At 36.0% G+C, this 11,257-nt stretch overlaps 1 non-coding gene across 1 annotated transcript; it reads right to left on the bottom strand.

The window, feature by feature from the left end:
• Nucleotides 1-7,905: 7,905 nt before the first annotated feature.
• Nucleotides 7,906-8,012, bottom strand: LOC133807637 (small nucleolar RNA R71). Its single transcript, XR_009879538.1, has one exon. It is a non-coding gene; the product is annotated as a small nucleolar RNA R71 (small nucleolar RNA).
• Between the last annotated feature and the right edge of the window lie 3,245 nt (nucleotides 8,013-11,257).

Here is an 11,257-nt window from a genome sequence, read left to right as displayed (position 1 = left end):
TTAGCCCAGCTTGGACGACCATTAAATTACCGTTGTCGTTTACATCACGAGCTCGGGCGACTTCCAGATTAAATCTTGTAAGATAGCTTTTCAGCGTTTCATTTGGTTGTTGCCGGACGTTGGTCAGGGTCGCTGCCTCGGGCCTTATCCCGATCATGGCTCTAAATTGCTTCTTGAAATCCCTTGACAGCTGATCCCAAGAAGTGATTGAATGCCTCTTATATTTTTCGAACCAGCTTTTTGCTAGTCCTGTAAGCGATGCTGGGAACAACATGCATCTGAGCTCGTAACCCACATTACTTGCCCTCATAATAGTGTTGAATGTACTTAAGTGACTGTTGGGTCCGATTTCCCTTCAAAAGGTGGGACATGAGGAATCTGAAACCCCTGAGGAAACGGAGTGTTGGAAATGTGGGGAGCGAATGGTTCGAGCTCCTCATCAGAATCTTCGCCCTAATTCTGGCCTCGCTCATTCTGTAAGAGCCTAAATGCTCTTTCCAGTGGATCAATTCTTTCCTAAACTGGATCCACAGGGGTCTCGCTTGAAATTGGTTATCGTTGATCACAATTCCAGGCTCGCACCTTCGCATGGGATCCTTGCATCCATTTAGGCGATCTCTCATGTCTGGGTTCGAGGGAGTACCACCACCCCGATTTTGATTCAGGTGTTCCCGCAGGTCAGGGTGGTTCCTTTGGTTCCTAGTATTTCTACGTCCTTGATCATACATACTGACTGATCTGGTGTCTCCTGAGTCGTCGCTGGCGAGGCTCGTTGTATAATTATTTCGAGATTGATTCCTTTCAGGCTACCTCGTCTCTGCAGTGCGAGACCGAGACATTTGGCTTCTCGTAGGCTAGATGCCTCTCCGTTCTCTAGTAGTTTCTCCATACCCTTGCTTCCATCCAGCTCGCCTTTCCCTATCACCCTGAGTCGGTTATGTGTTTCTCCGAGGCGGTGAGGGATATCTTATTGGCGATGGAGGGAACCGTATGGGTGATGGTGGCTGCCACCCATTTTGGGGTCTGGATGGTCTCGAGTTTTTCTGTGCCGGCTCAGTAACATTCTGTGTGTTACCAGGATTCTGAGTCCGAGCCTCTGCAGGGGCTCAGTTATTCCCAATTTCAGCTGGTAACTCAGCAGTTGAGTTAACCGGAGCTCTAGTTCGGGTGTTTCTTCGGGGCCTCAAAGGGGCAGGTTGTTCTGCCGGTGTTAGAGGTTGCTACGTTCTTCTTATGGCGACATTTTTGTGAGGTCTCCCACGAGGTCTACGGGGAGGAACATGAACGTCCCGTGGAGGAGGGACCTGGGCCTCAAACGGAGGTTCAGGCTGAGCCGCCTGTGCCTCCGCAGCCAATCTAGCTAATTCTTCATTACGCTTCTTAGCCTCAGCCAACTATTTTCTTAACTGACGATTTTCGAGTTCCATAATGGGAACATATCGCTCAGGATTATAGTACATGTCCTCATCGTCCCTGGGGGCCAGTGGTGCCGGAGGTCCTCGAGAATCGGAGGACTCACTTCTCTCTTCTGGTTCTAGATTTGTCATCGGCTGTTTTCCAGGGCGCCATGGATAGTTTTCTTCAGGAATATTCGAATCATTTGCGGCCATAGCTAATCAGGGATTGTACTGCTTAAGGCTCTCAATGACAGCACCAAACTGTTGACGCCGTTTTTCGTCAACTTAAAATGTCGAGCAATTAAACAATAAGAACTATGGTGCAAATTACTAGTATGGTGGAACAACAAGGGTTTTACATGGTTCAGCAGTTAAATCTGCCTAGTCCACGAGTCTATTTTATTAGAACTTGGAGTTTTCTCTCTAGATAGCAAAAGATCCGTCCCCTTTTAAGTGTTCATGACCTCTCTATTTATAGAGAGTTTTCAGAGTTCATTCCCACATATTTCGGGAAGATACTCCTGCTTATTAATTGAAATAATGATATTAAATGTTGTAACTCCTATATACAAAGAAACGTCCCCTGAAGACCAGGAAAACGGATAACAGACTTGTTAATATCCCTTTAATGTCGGGACGTTACAACAATAAATATCTTTAAATGTACAAAACGTGTTACATCAGATGATTCATCAAATCTCCAAGATCAGCAATCAACATCGCACCAATCAAGGTTTACAGACAGGTTATGAACTGACTGTCTTACTCCAAGACCTGCTCGAGACAGATAAACACCGTCGGGGCTGTCATATTTTGAGCTTGCACTCTTTAAGCTCGGGCTACTCGATCCGAAGACACTCGATAACGGATGTATCCCGATGCTATGTTATTTCGAGCTCAGTAAGAATCTCGAGGCAACATGTCTTCGAGGTTGCCGTCTTGCTCCGAGGTTTTGACATCTGGACCACGAACATGTGTCTTATATATCTCGAGCTCACACTTGACGAATTCAGCTTTCGAGGTCACAATCTCAGGTCTCGAAATCTGGGTGTAACAAAAAGTGTGAAGAAATTTTGCTATAGTTTCTTTACTCTAAAATTACATACCAAACTAATGAAAAGTGCTCCTATTTATAGAGCTTAAAAAAGACTAAAAAAATAAATAAAGAAGATTTTTGGGGTTTGTAAGTAAATAAAATATCAATAATAAAATCTGATTATTTAAAATCAAATTATATTATTAATATTATTATTTATGTAATTATCATTATTATTTTGGACTTATATTATTGAGGAAATTACACCAAATATGGGATTCTTTTATAAGCTTTGAAAAATATGGCATTTTTTTAAAAAGTTTTTTATGGCATTTTTTTTTTTGTTTACATTTTTATGGGAGTTTTTTTCCCATATATTTGTAAAAATTTATTTGTATACCATATTTTATCTTTTATACTTTTATAGTACCTATTTTTTATATATTTTGAAATTATTTTAATAATTTTAATCTATTTGTGTTAATTTTTATCATTTATATTTGATAAAATATTTTTTTACATAATTCTTTGAAAGAAAAAACTGAGACATATTCAAAAGAAAACGCATGTATTGACTATTCTTATATTATTATTGGTAGTATTATTTTTTTTCTTCTTTTCTCTTTTGTTGATTTTTTGGATTCTTCTTGTCTCTCTATATTTATCTATCTATATATCCATCTCTCTCTTCTCTTCAGGTGCTTTGATTTTTTTTCTTAGTTGTTTGAAAGTTGTTGCTGGGTTTTCAAATTCATATGGATATGTCTTCATATAATTTGGATTGATCTTATCTTCTTTGTCTTCTTTTTCTTCTTCTTCTTCTTCTTCTTCATCATCTTCTTCTTATTTTCCTGGAGATATATTAGAAACTATTTGCATTGCATATTACAGCAACCTAATTCATCCACTGCTACTCTCACTTCCTCAATTGCTTCCACCACTGCTCCTCCAAAGAAGAAAATAAATCAATCATCATCAAGCAAGTATCATTTATATTTTTAGATTATTTTAATAAATTTAATCTATTTGTGTTAATTTTCATCATTTATATTTGATAAAATATTTTTTTACATTATTAGTTGAAAGAAAAAACTGAGACATTCATCACCATACTTTTTATTCTCATTTCTTCTTCTTTTCTTCCATTTTTTATATTCTTTAATCAACATTTTATCCACAGTAACTGGTTACCCCTATCAAAATAATTTTGATTTTTTTTGTGATAATAATCGTATGTCACTATCTATTTTGTTTTAATGATGTGTGGTAACCGGTTACAACTATAAAAATCAGTTTTATTATTCAAGAGGTGTTGTAGTAACGGGTTACAACTATAAAAAATAATTTTTTTTAAGTAATGTACCATTATCAAAATATCAACTGAATTGTAACTGGTTACTCGGTGAGATTTGGAAGAAAAAAAATGATATGAAAAAAATAAACTAAATTGATCTTGAAGGTAACTGGTTTTAACTAGGTCTGAAAAAAAAAAAAAATAGAGACAGTTGCAATGGTAAACGATTACTTAGCCAGACTTGGAAAAAAATAAGATTCAAACAAAAAATCTAAACTAATCATAATCGTAACTGGTTACAGCGAGGTTTGAAAAAAAAATCAAATCTAAAAAAAATAATTAATTGCTATGGTACCTGGTTACTTAGGCAAGTGTGAAAACAAAATCAAATCTAAACAAAAGAATCTAAATTAATCGTTATTGTAACTAGTTACTCCTAGGTCTAAAAAAAATCAGATATGAATAAAATGAATCAGGCGTCATGGTACCTGGTTACTTAAACAGATTTGGAAAAAAAAAACTGATATGAAAAAAATAAACTAAATTGATCTTGAAGGTAATTGGTTACAAGTAGGTATGAAAAAAATGAAAAAAAAAAAAATAGAGACAGTTGCAATGGTAAACGATTACTTAGCCAGACTTGGAAAAATAATAAGATTCAAACAAAAATCTAAACTAATCATAATTGTAACTGATTACAGCGAGGTTTGAAAAAAAATCAAATCTAAAAAAAAGAACCAATTGCTATGGTACCTGGTTACTTAGTCAGGTGTGAAAACAAAATCAAATCTAAATTAATCGTTATTATAACTGGGTACACCTAGGTCTAAAAAAAATCTGATATGAATAAAATGAATCAAGCATTATGGTACCTGGTTACTTAAACAGATTTGAAAAAAAAAACCCAGAAAAATCAAATATGATGTTGATTTGCAAGAGTGTTTAACAACAAATATACCTTGAAACAACAACCATTTGAGACTGATCATGATCAATATTCAACAGATTTAGATGGAATAATCTCCAACGATATAGCTTCAGAATTTTCTTCATTAGCTAGGTAATAAATAAATAATCTGAGACCAAAGATAATGAGGATGAATGATGACATAATAATTTGGGCCGAATACTTCTCTAAATTTTGTTTGCTTGTTTTATTATTTCCTGTACTTGTATTCTGAATAAATTTTGTAAACCTATCGATACATTTTTTGAGCAAATGTTCTAGTTCTATTTCTTTAAATAATTAATAAACACATAAATATTTATGTTAGAACCTTATTTGGTGAATGTTTGGCTACTAAACCTATATCCAATTGATCTAAACATCATAAGGAAAATCCTTTTGACAACTTTTTCCATTTTCCAACCAAAAAAACTAATTAGCTAACCTAAGCTTTCATATGTTAAAAGTACCCTAAAATATTCAACTACCTAGCTTCTTATACTACCCTAGTCTACACCAAATAATAGCAGTCAACTTTCCTTGAGTACATTTCTTAAATCAAATCAAATAAAATATGAAGTCAAGCACCTGGTTACTTAAACAGATTTGGAAAAAAAAAACCCAGAAAAATCAAATTTGAAGTTCAAAATCAGATGTGAAAAAGAAGAAAAAGAATAAAACTAGATTTAAAGAAAGAAGAAGAAGAAGAAGAAAAACCAGGTCGTCATCGTCGGAGGCAGCGACGGAGGTGGCATCACCGGAAGATATCTGAGATGGACACTGAATGGGGGAGGAGAAAGAAATAAATGAGAAGAGAGAGAGAGAGAGAGAGAGAGAGAGATTGTGAGGGAGAGAAGAGAAAATAAGAGAATTAAGTTTATGGTAATTTATTTACCATATTTTAAACTTTTTTTTTCCAAAACTTACCATATTTTGTATAATTATTATTTTTCCCATAAATTTAGAAACTGTTAGGGTCATTTTAGGTTTGTTTTAGGGATCGTTTTAGGTTGTGTTTTTAGTTATTTAGGATTGTTTAGTGCAGATTTACGCTTGTTTTCTTTTTGTTTCAGGTTTTAATGGTCATGTGCATACTATGGCATGAGATGAGAAGAAACATGTTAAAAAGGATGAATAAGTTGGATTTAGTGTTGATTGTGGAGTTTCAAGACATCATGTGTGGAAGATACAACATTAAAGAGGCTCAGTACATGTCGTTTATGTTCTATAACGCAAGTCTGAGACTATATGCCACATTTTGACAAGGATTTAATCACTTTCTGGAAACATGTCTAGAAAAAGAAGTTTCAGATATTTCTCTTAGCTTTCCACGGCTTTTTGAATCATTCAATTCGGAGTTATATTGAAGGAGTTATGATCAAAATACGATGAGATGACGCTGCAAGCTGTTAAAAACGAGTCAATTTTATTCTGTGCAAAGTAGCGCCCCAGCGCTACAAACCAGCGCCCCAGCACTGCCGAGAAATAGAGAGCACATTTTGATGCGGGTTATAGCGCCTAGGCGCTACGTTTCAGCGCCCCAGCGCCATCAATTTTCCAGAAACGTGTTTTGAGACTTATTTGCAGCGCCTCAGCGCTATCCCATAGCGCCCCAGCGCTAGGGTCCGTACAGAAACACAATTTAGGGGAATTTTCAGGGGTAATCTTGTCTTTTCATGCAAAAAATGAATTAGGGTCTCTAAAAACTTCTTTATTGACGTTTTTAGGAGGGGAGATCAGATCAAGCAAGGGGGGCTAGAGAAGAAACAACAAGAAAACTCAGAGTTCTTTTTCTTTTTCTTTATCTTTTGATTCTATGTTTATGTTTTATTTAGTCATGTTTATGAACTAAATTTCTGTTTAGGTTTTCTAATTGACTCTCTTGAAACTCTATTATGATTTAATGCATTTATCTATTTCTTCTTCATCTAAAATCTATTCAATTTGTGTTCATTGTGTATGTAATTGACTGCGCATCTTTTACATATGATTTACGAATTTGAATCAAAATCTGAAAAGTGAGATTTGAATATGCTAAAATTGAATAGACATAGATTTCAATTTAGAACGAGAGTATCAAATTGGTTTATGTGATTGAGGGTTGTATTCATTGCTTCCTATTGTTTGAATTTACCATAGAAATATAGGGAATTCACACTAGGTCGAGTTTCTATTTCTTAACTCGAATAGTTAACACTTTTGCAAACCTATCATTTCAATGAGAAGAGTTTCAGTAGTAATTGCATTAAAGATTAATAGAGTGGATAGTAGAGAAGATTAGGATTCCTAATTGTTTTACAGTGAATTCAATCCAAGGTTTTGTTATTATTTGTTATTTTATTTTTAATTATTGTTTCTAAATATTACAGTTTCTTTTGCTGTGTCTAAAAAAAATCAAGAATTCTAATTGATCAAATAGAAAGATAAATTAATTGACTGGTAATTGAGAATTCAGTCCTTGAGGACGATACTTGGTTTTTACCATATTATTACAAATTGCGACTGTGTCCACTTGCATAGCATAAAAAATTCGCAACAAGTTTTTGGCGCCGTTGCCGGGGACTGAAAATAATTATCAATATTAGTCTGATTAATTTTTATTCTAATTTGATTTTAATTTCTCTTGTTTCTAATCTGTTTAGTTGCTTAATTTGTCTATCTCAGGTGAACTATGTTATATGCGTAGCAGAAGAGGAGCAGACAATCTTGTTCCTTTGAATCCTGAGATTGAAAAGTCCTGCAAGAAAAACAGAAAGAAGAAGAGGGAGGCCCAGAAATCTGTGAAGATGGCATAGAATGATGGGGATGGCAGGAAAGTTTTAATTCCTAGGATTGCACAAGGGGGTCAGGCTCAGAACAATGCTGAGAGGAGCCTGAGAGACTATGTACTGCCCACTCTGACGGGAGTACAAAACAGTATACACCCACCAGCTGTAGAGGCTAACAACTTTGAGATCAAGCCAGCTATTCTACAAATGGTGCAATCCTCTGTTCAATTTAATGGGTTGCCTTCTGAAGATCCTCACACCCATTTGTCTAATTTCTGGAGCTGTGTGGAACGTTTAGATACAATGGGGTGAGTGATGACACTATTAAACTTAGGCTTTTCCCATTTTTTCTGAGGGATAGAGCTAAAAGTTGGCTGAACTCTTTGCAACCGAACTCTATATTTACCTGACAAGATTTGGCTCAGAAGTTTTTATCAAAATTCTTCCCTCCTTCCAAAGCTGCTAAATTGAGGGGAGAAATCAATAATTTTTGTCAGAATGATGGAGAATCATTGTATGAAGCTTGGGAACGGTTCAAGGAACTTTTGAGAAGATCTCCTCATCATGGCATTGAACAGTGGATGTTAGTGTAGAATTTTTACAATGGTCTATGTCCTACTACCAGAACCATTATTGATGCTGCAGCGGGTGGTACTTTTATGAGCAAGAGTGCAACTGGTGCTTATGAGCTGCTGGAGGACATGGCCACAAATAATCATCAATGGTCTGAGGAAAGATCATCAAGGGTCAGATAGGTAGCTGGGGTGCATGAGCTGGATGCAATCACTGCTCTAACAGCACAAGTAGCCTCCTTGACAAAATAGTTACAATAGAGCACTGTATCTGCTAATGCGGTTCAAATGGCAGTTAGGTGTGAAATTTGTGGTGGTTCTCACTCTATCGATCAGTGCCCTATCAGTATGAATAATAACACTCTGATGGATCACGCTCAGGTTCAAGCGGTGGGAAACTTTCAGAGGCCATTCAACAATCCATTCTCCAATACTTACAATCCTGGGTGGCGAAATCATCGTAATTTTTCTTGGAGGAATAATCAGGGCCAGCAACCTCAGTTTCAGGGTCAATTTCAGAATAATATGCCTCAGCCACCAATGCATCAAGCCTCTTCATCACAACAGCCTAGGCCACAACAATCAATGAATCAAGCTCCACCTGAAAGGCCTAATGAATTGCAAGCTGCATTATTGACCCTCACCAACACTCAAACTGAGTTTATGACAGAAACTCGCTCATCCATCAGGAATCTTGAGATGCAAGTTGGTCAATTGGAAAATATGTTACAAAGTAAGCCTCAAGGAAATTTGCCAAGTAATACAGAGGTGAATCCTAAAGAGCAGTACAATGCAATCTCTTTGAGGAGTGGGAAGAAGTTGGAAGAGCCAGTCAAGAAGTCTATACTTGCACCAAAAGTTGAAGTTGAGAATGAGGGTAAGGTAGAAGAAGAAGTTATTGAAGACCTTGAGAAGAATCAGTCACCAGTGAGTTATGAGCACCACATCAAGATTCCATATCCTCAACGACTTCAAAAGAAGACACTTGACAAACAATTTTCGAAGTATCTAGATATTTTTAAAAAACTTCACATTAACATACCTTTTCTGAGGCACTTGAAAAAATGCCAAGTTATGCGAAGTTTATGAAGGAAATACTGTCCAAGAAGAGGAAGATGGAGGATTATGAGACGGTGGCGCTCACTGAAGAGTGCAGTGCCATTCTGCAAAGAAAGCTTCCTCAGAAACTGAGAGATCCTGGGAGTTTCACAATACCCTGCACTATTGGGAATTTTGAGAGTATGAATGCTCTATGTGATTTGGGGGTGAGCATTAATCTAATGTCGCTTTCTGTGTTCAGAAGATTGAAGCTTGGGGAAGCAAGACCTACAACAGTGACTCTTCAGTTGGCAGACAGATCAATAGCACATCCTCGGGGTATTATTGAAGATGCTTTGGTAAAAGTGGACAAGTTCATCTTCCCAGCAGATTTTATTGTACTTGATATGGAGGAGGATGCTAACGTCCCAATCATTCTTGGAAGACCATTCTTAGCCACAGGACGAGCTTTAATCGACGTACAAAAGGGGGAGTTAAGGTTGCGAGTTCAAAATGAGGAAATAAGTTTTAATGTAGTTGCAGCAACTGCAATTCCTACCTGTTGTAGATTTGATGTGGTGAATGATTGTCAAGATTCAATTGGTAAAAAGAAGAAGAAGGCCAAAGACCGATTTCGAACAGTTCGACGTCGTATGAAAAGATTATTGTGTGGCAAGTTTGAAGGTTTCGATGACATTGGGGATAATTTCATTATTCTCAATAGTGGAAGGGAATTCTCCTCGTTTGACACGATGGCTCTCAAGGATGCAAGGGGTGGACTTGACCCTAGTTAAAGGTGTAGAGAGTTCAGTGTCCGGCTAAATGACGTTAAAGACAGCGTTTTTGGGAGGCAGCCCATTCTTTTAGTTGTTTTGCTTTAGTTTTGAACAATTTAAAGTGTTGTTTTGGTTTTTATTTTGGACAATTTTTGGATTATTTTTGCAAGTTAAACCGTGAAAAGCGTGAAAAAAAATAATAATAATAAATAAATAAATAAAAAGAAAAAAAAAGAAGAAGAAGAGGATTTGTTTCAGGAGGCAGACACCAACTATTTTTCTTATCCTCCACCATATCCTCCATCTCCGGCTCCTCCACCGCCTCCTCCCTTTTGACGCTCGTGTTGTCGTCCTGGTAAGTTTCTTCTCTTTTCTTATATTTATACATTGGGGACAATGTATTCTATAAGTTTGGGGGAAGAGTTTTGTTGCGTTTATATTGCGTATGTTCTCTGTAATAGTCTTTGTTTTTATTTTATTTTATTATGTAGTCTTTCTTATAGAATGTGTTGTGTCTAGGGTGTTTAGAATGTTTGATCAGTCGAGTTGATAATGATTAGCTGATGATAATGAATGAATTAATTGCTCATATAGTTGATGAAATGAAAGCCATAAAAATTGAACTAAATCTGTGTGCTTGGTTGAATATTTCTTTGAGTTGCTTGGGTCCATGTAAATATGTGAGAGCTTGATCATGATTTTTAGATAAATTTTGTGCATTTGATGATATTTATGCTTGCTAAATTTTGGTTCAAGGAAAGATGGATGATTATGCTTAGAACTTGCTTGCTTGCTACTTGAGACGAAATCCTAGATAATGCATGTTTAGGAAGGTGATTTAGGCCTTTTTTGGAACGATTGAGCCTTTCAAGCCAACCTTGATTAATTTAATCCATAGTTTCCTTCTTTTTGAGCCTTACGTTAAATTCTTTGTTGTGACACCTATTTTGAGCCTACCTAAAAGACGTTATAATGTTACTTTCTCATGAATAATTACCATGAGCATATAAGTGAATGATGATTGGGGAGTGATTTTGTAATGGTATGTATTGTGGATTGGGTGTTATCAATAGAAAAAAAAAAAAAAAATTGAAGAAAAATAGATTGAGAAAATATTCTAAAAAAATATATATCTTGAAAGTAGATTACACTCTTTTTGAACATGCACTGAAAAAAATTTGGGGGAGTGTAATTTAAAAAAAAAAAATTGAAATGTAAGTGTGAATTTTCTCAATCTAAGAAGAAAATATATATATATATTGGGATTGTCTTTGGGCTGTAATGTGGATATCAAGTTTGGTTCGTATGGTTTGTATGCTTATGGTAATTTTGAGCTTAAATGACATTTCATCTACCTATGCCTAAGCCCATTGTTATAAGCTATAAAAGTCCTATTGATTCTTGGGCTTGTGTTGTCTATATTAGTGGAG

Source organism: Humulus lupulus, chromosome X (genome assembly GCF_963169125.1).
Source record: "Humulus lupulus chromosome X, drHumLupu1.1, whole genome shotgun sequence".
NCBI lineage: Eukaryota > Viridiplantae > Streptophyta > Magnoliopsida > Rosales > Cannabaceae > Humulus > Humulus lupulus.
Note: the sequence above shows the minus strand (reverse complement) of the source record. Positions and strands in the feature narration are given on the sequence as shown.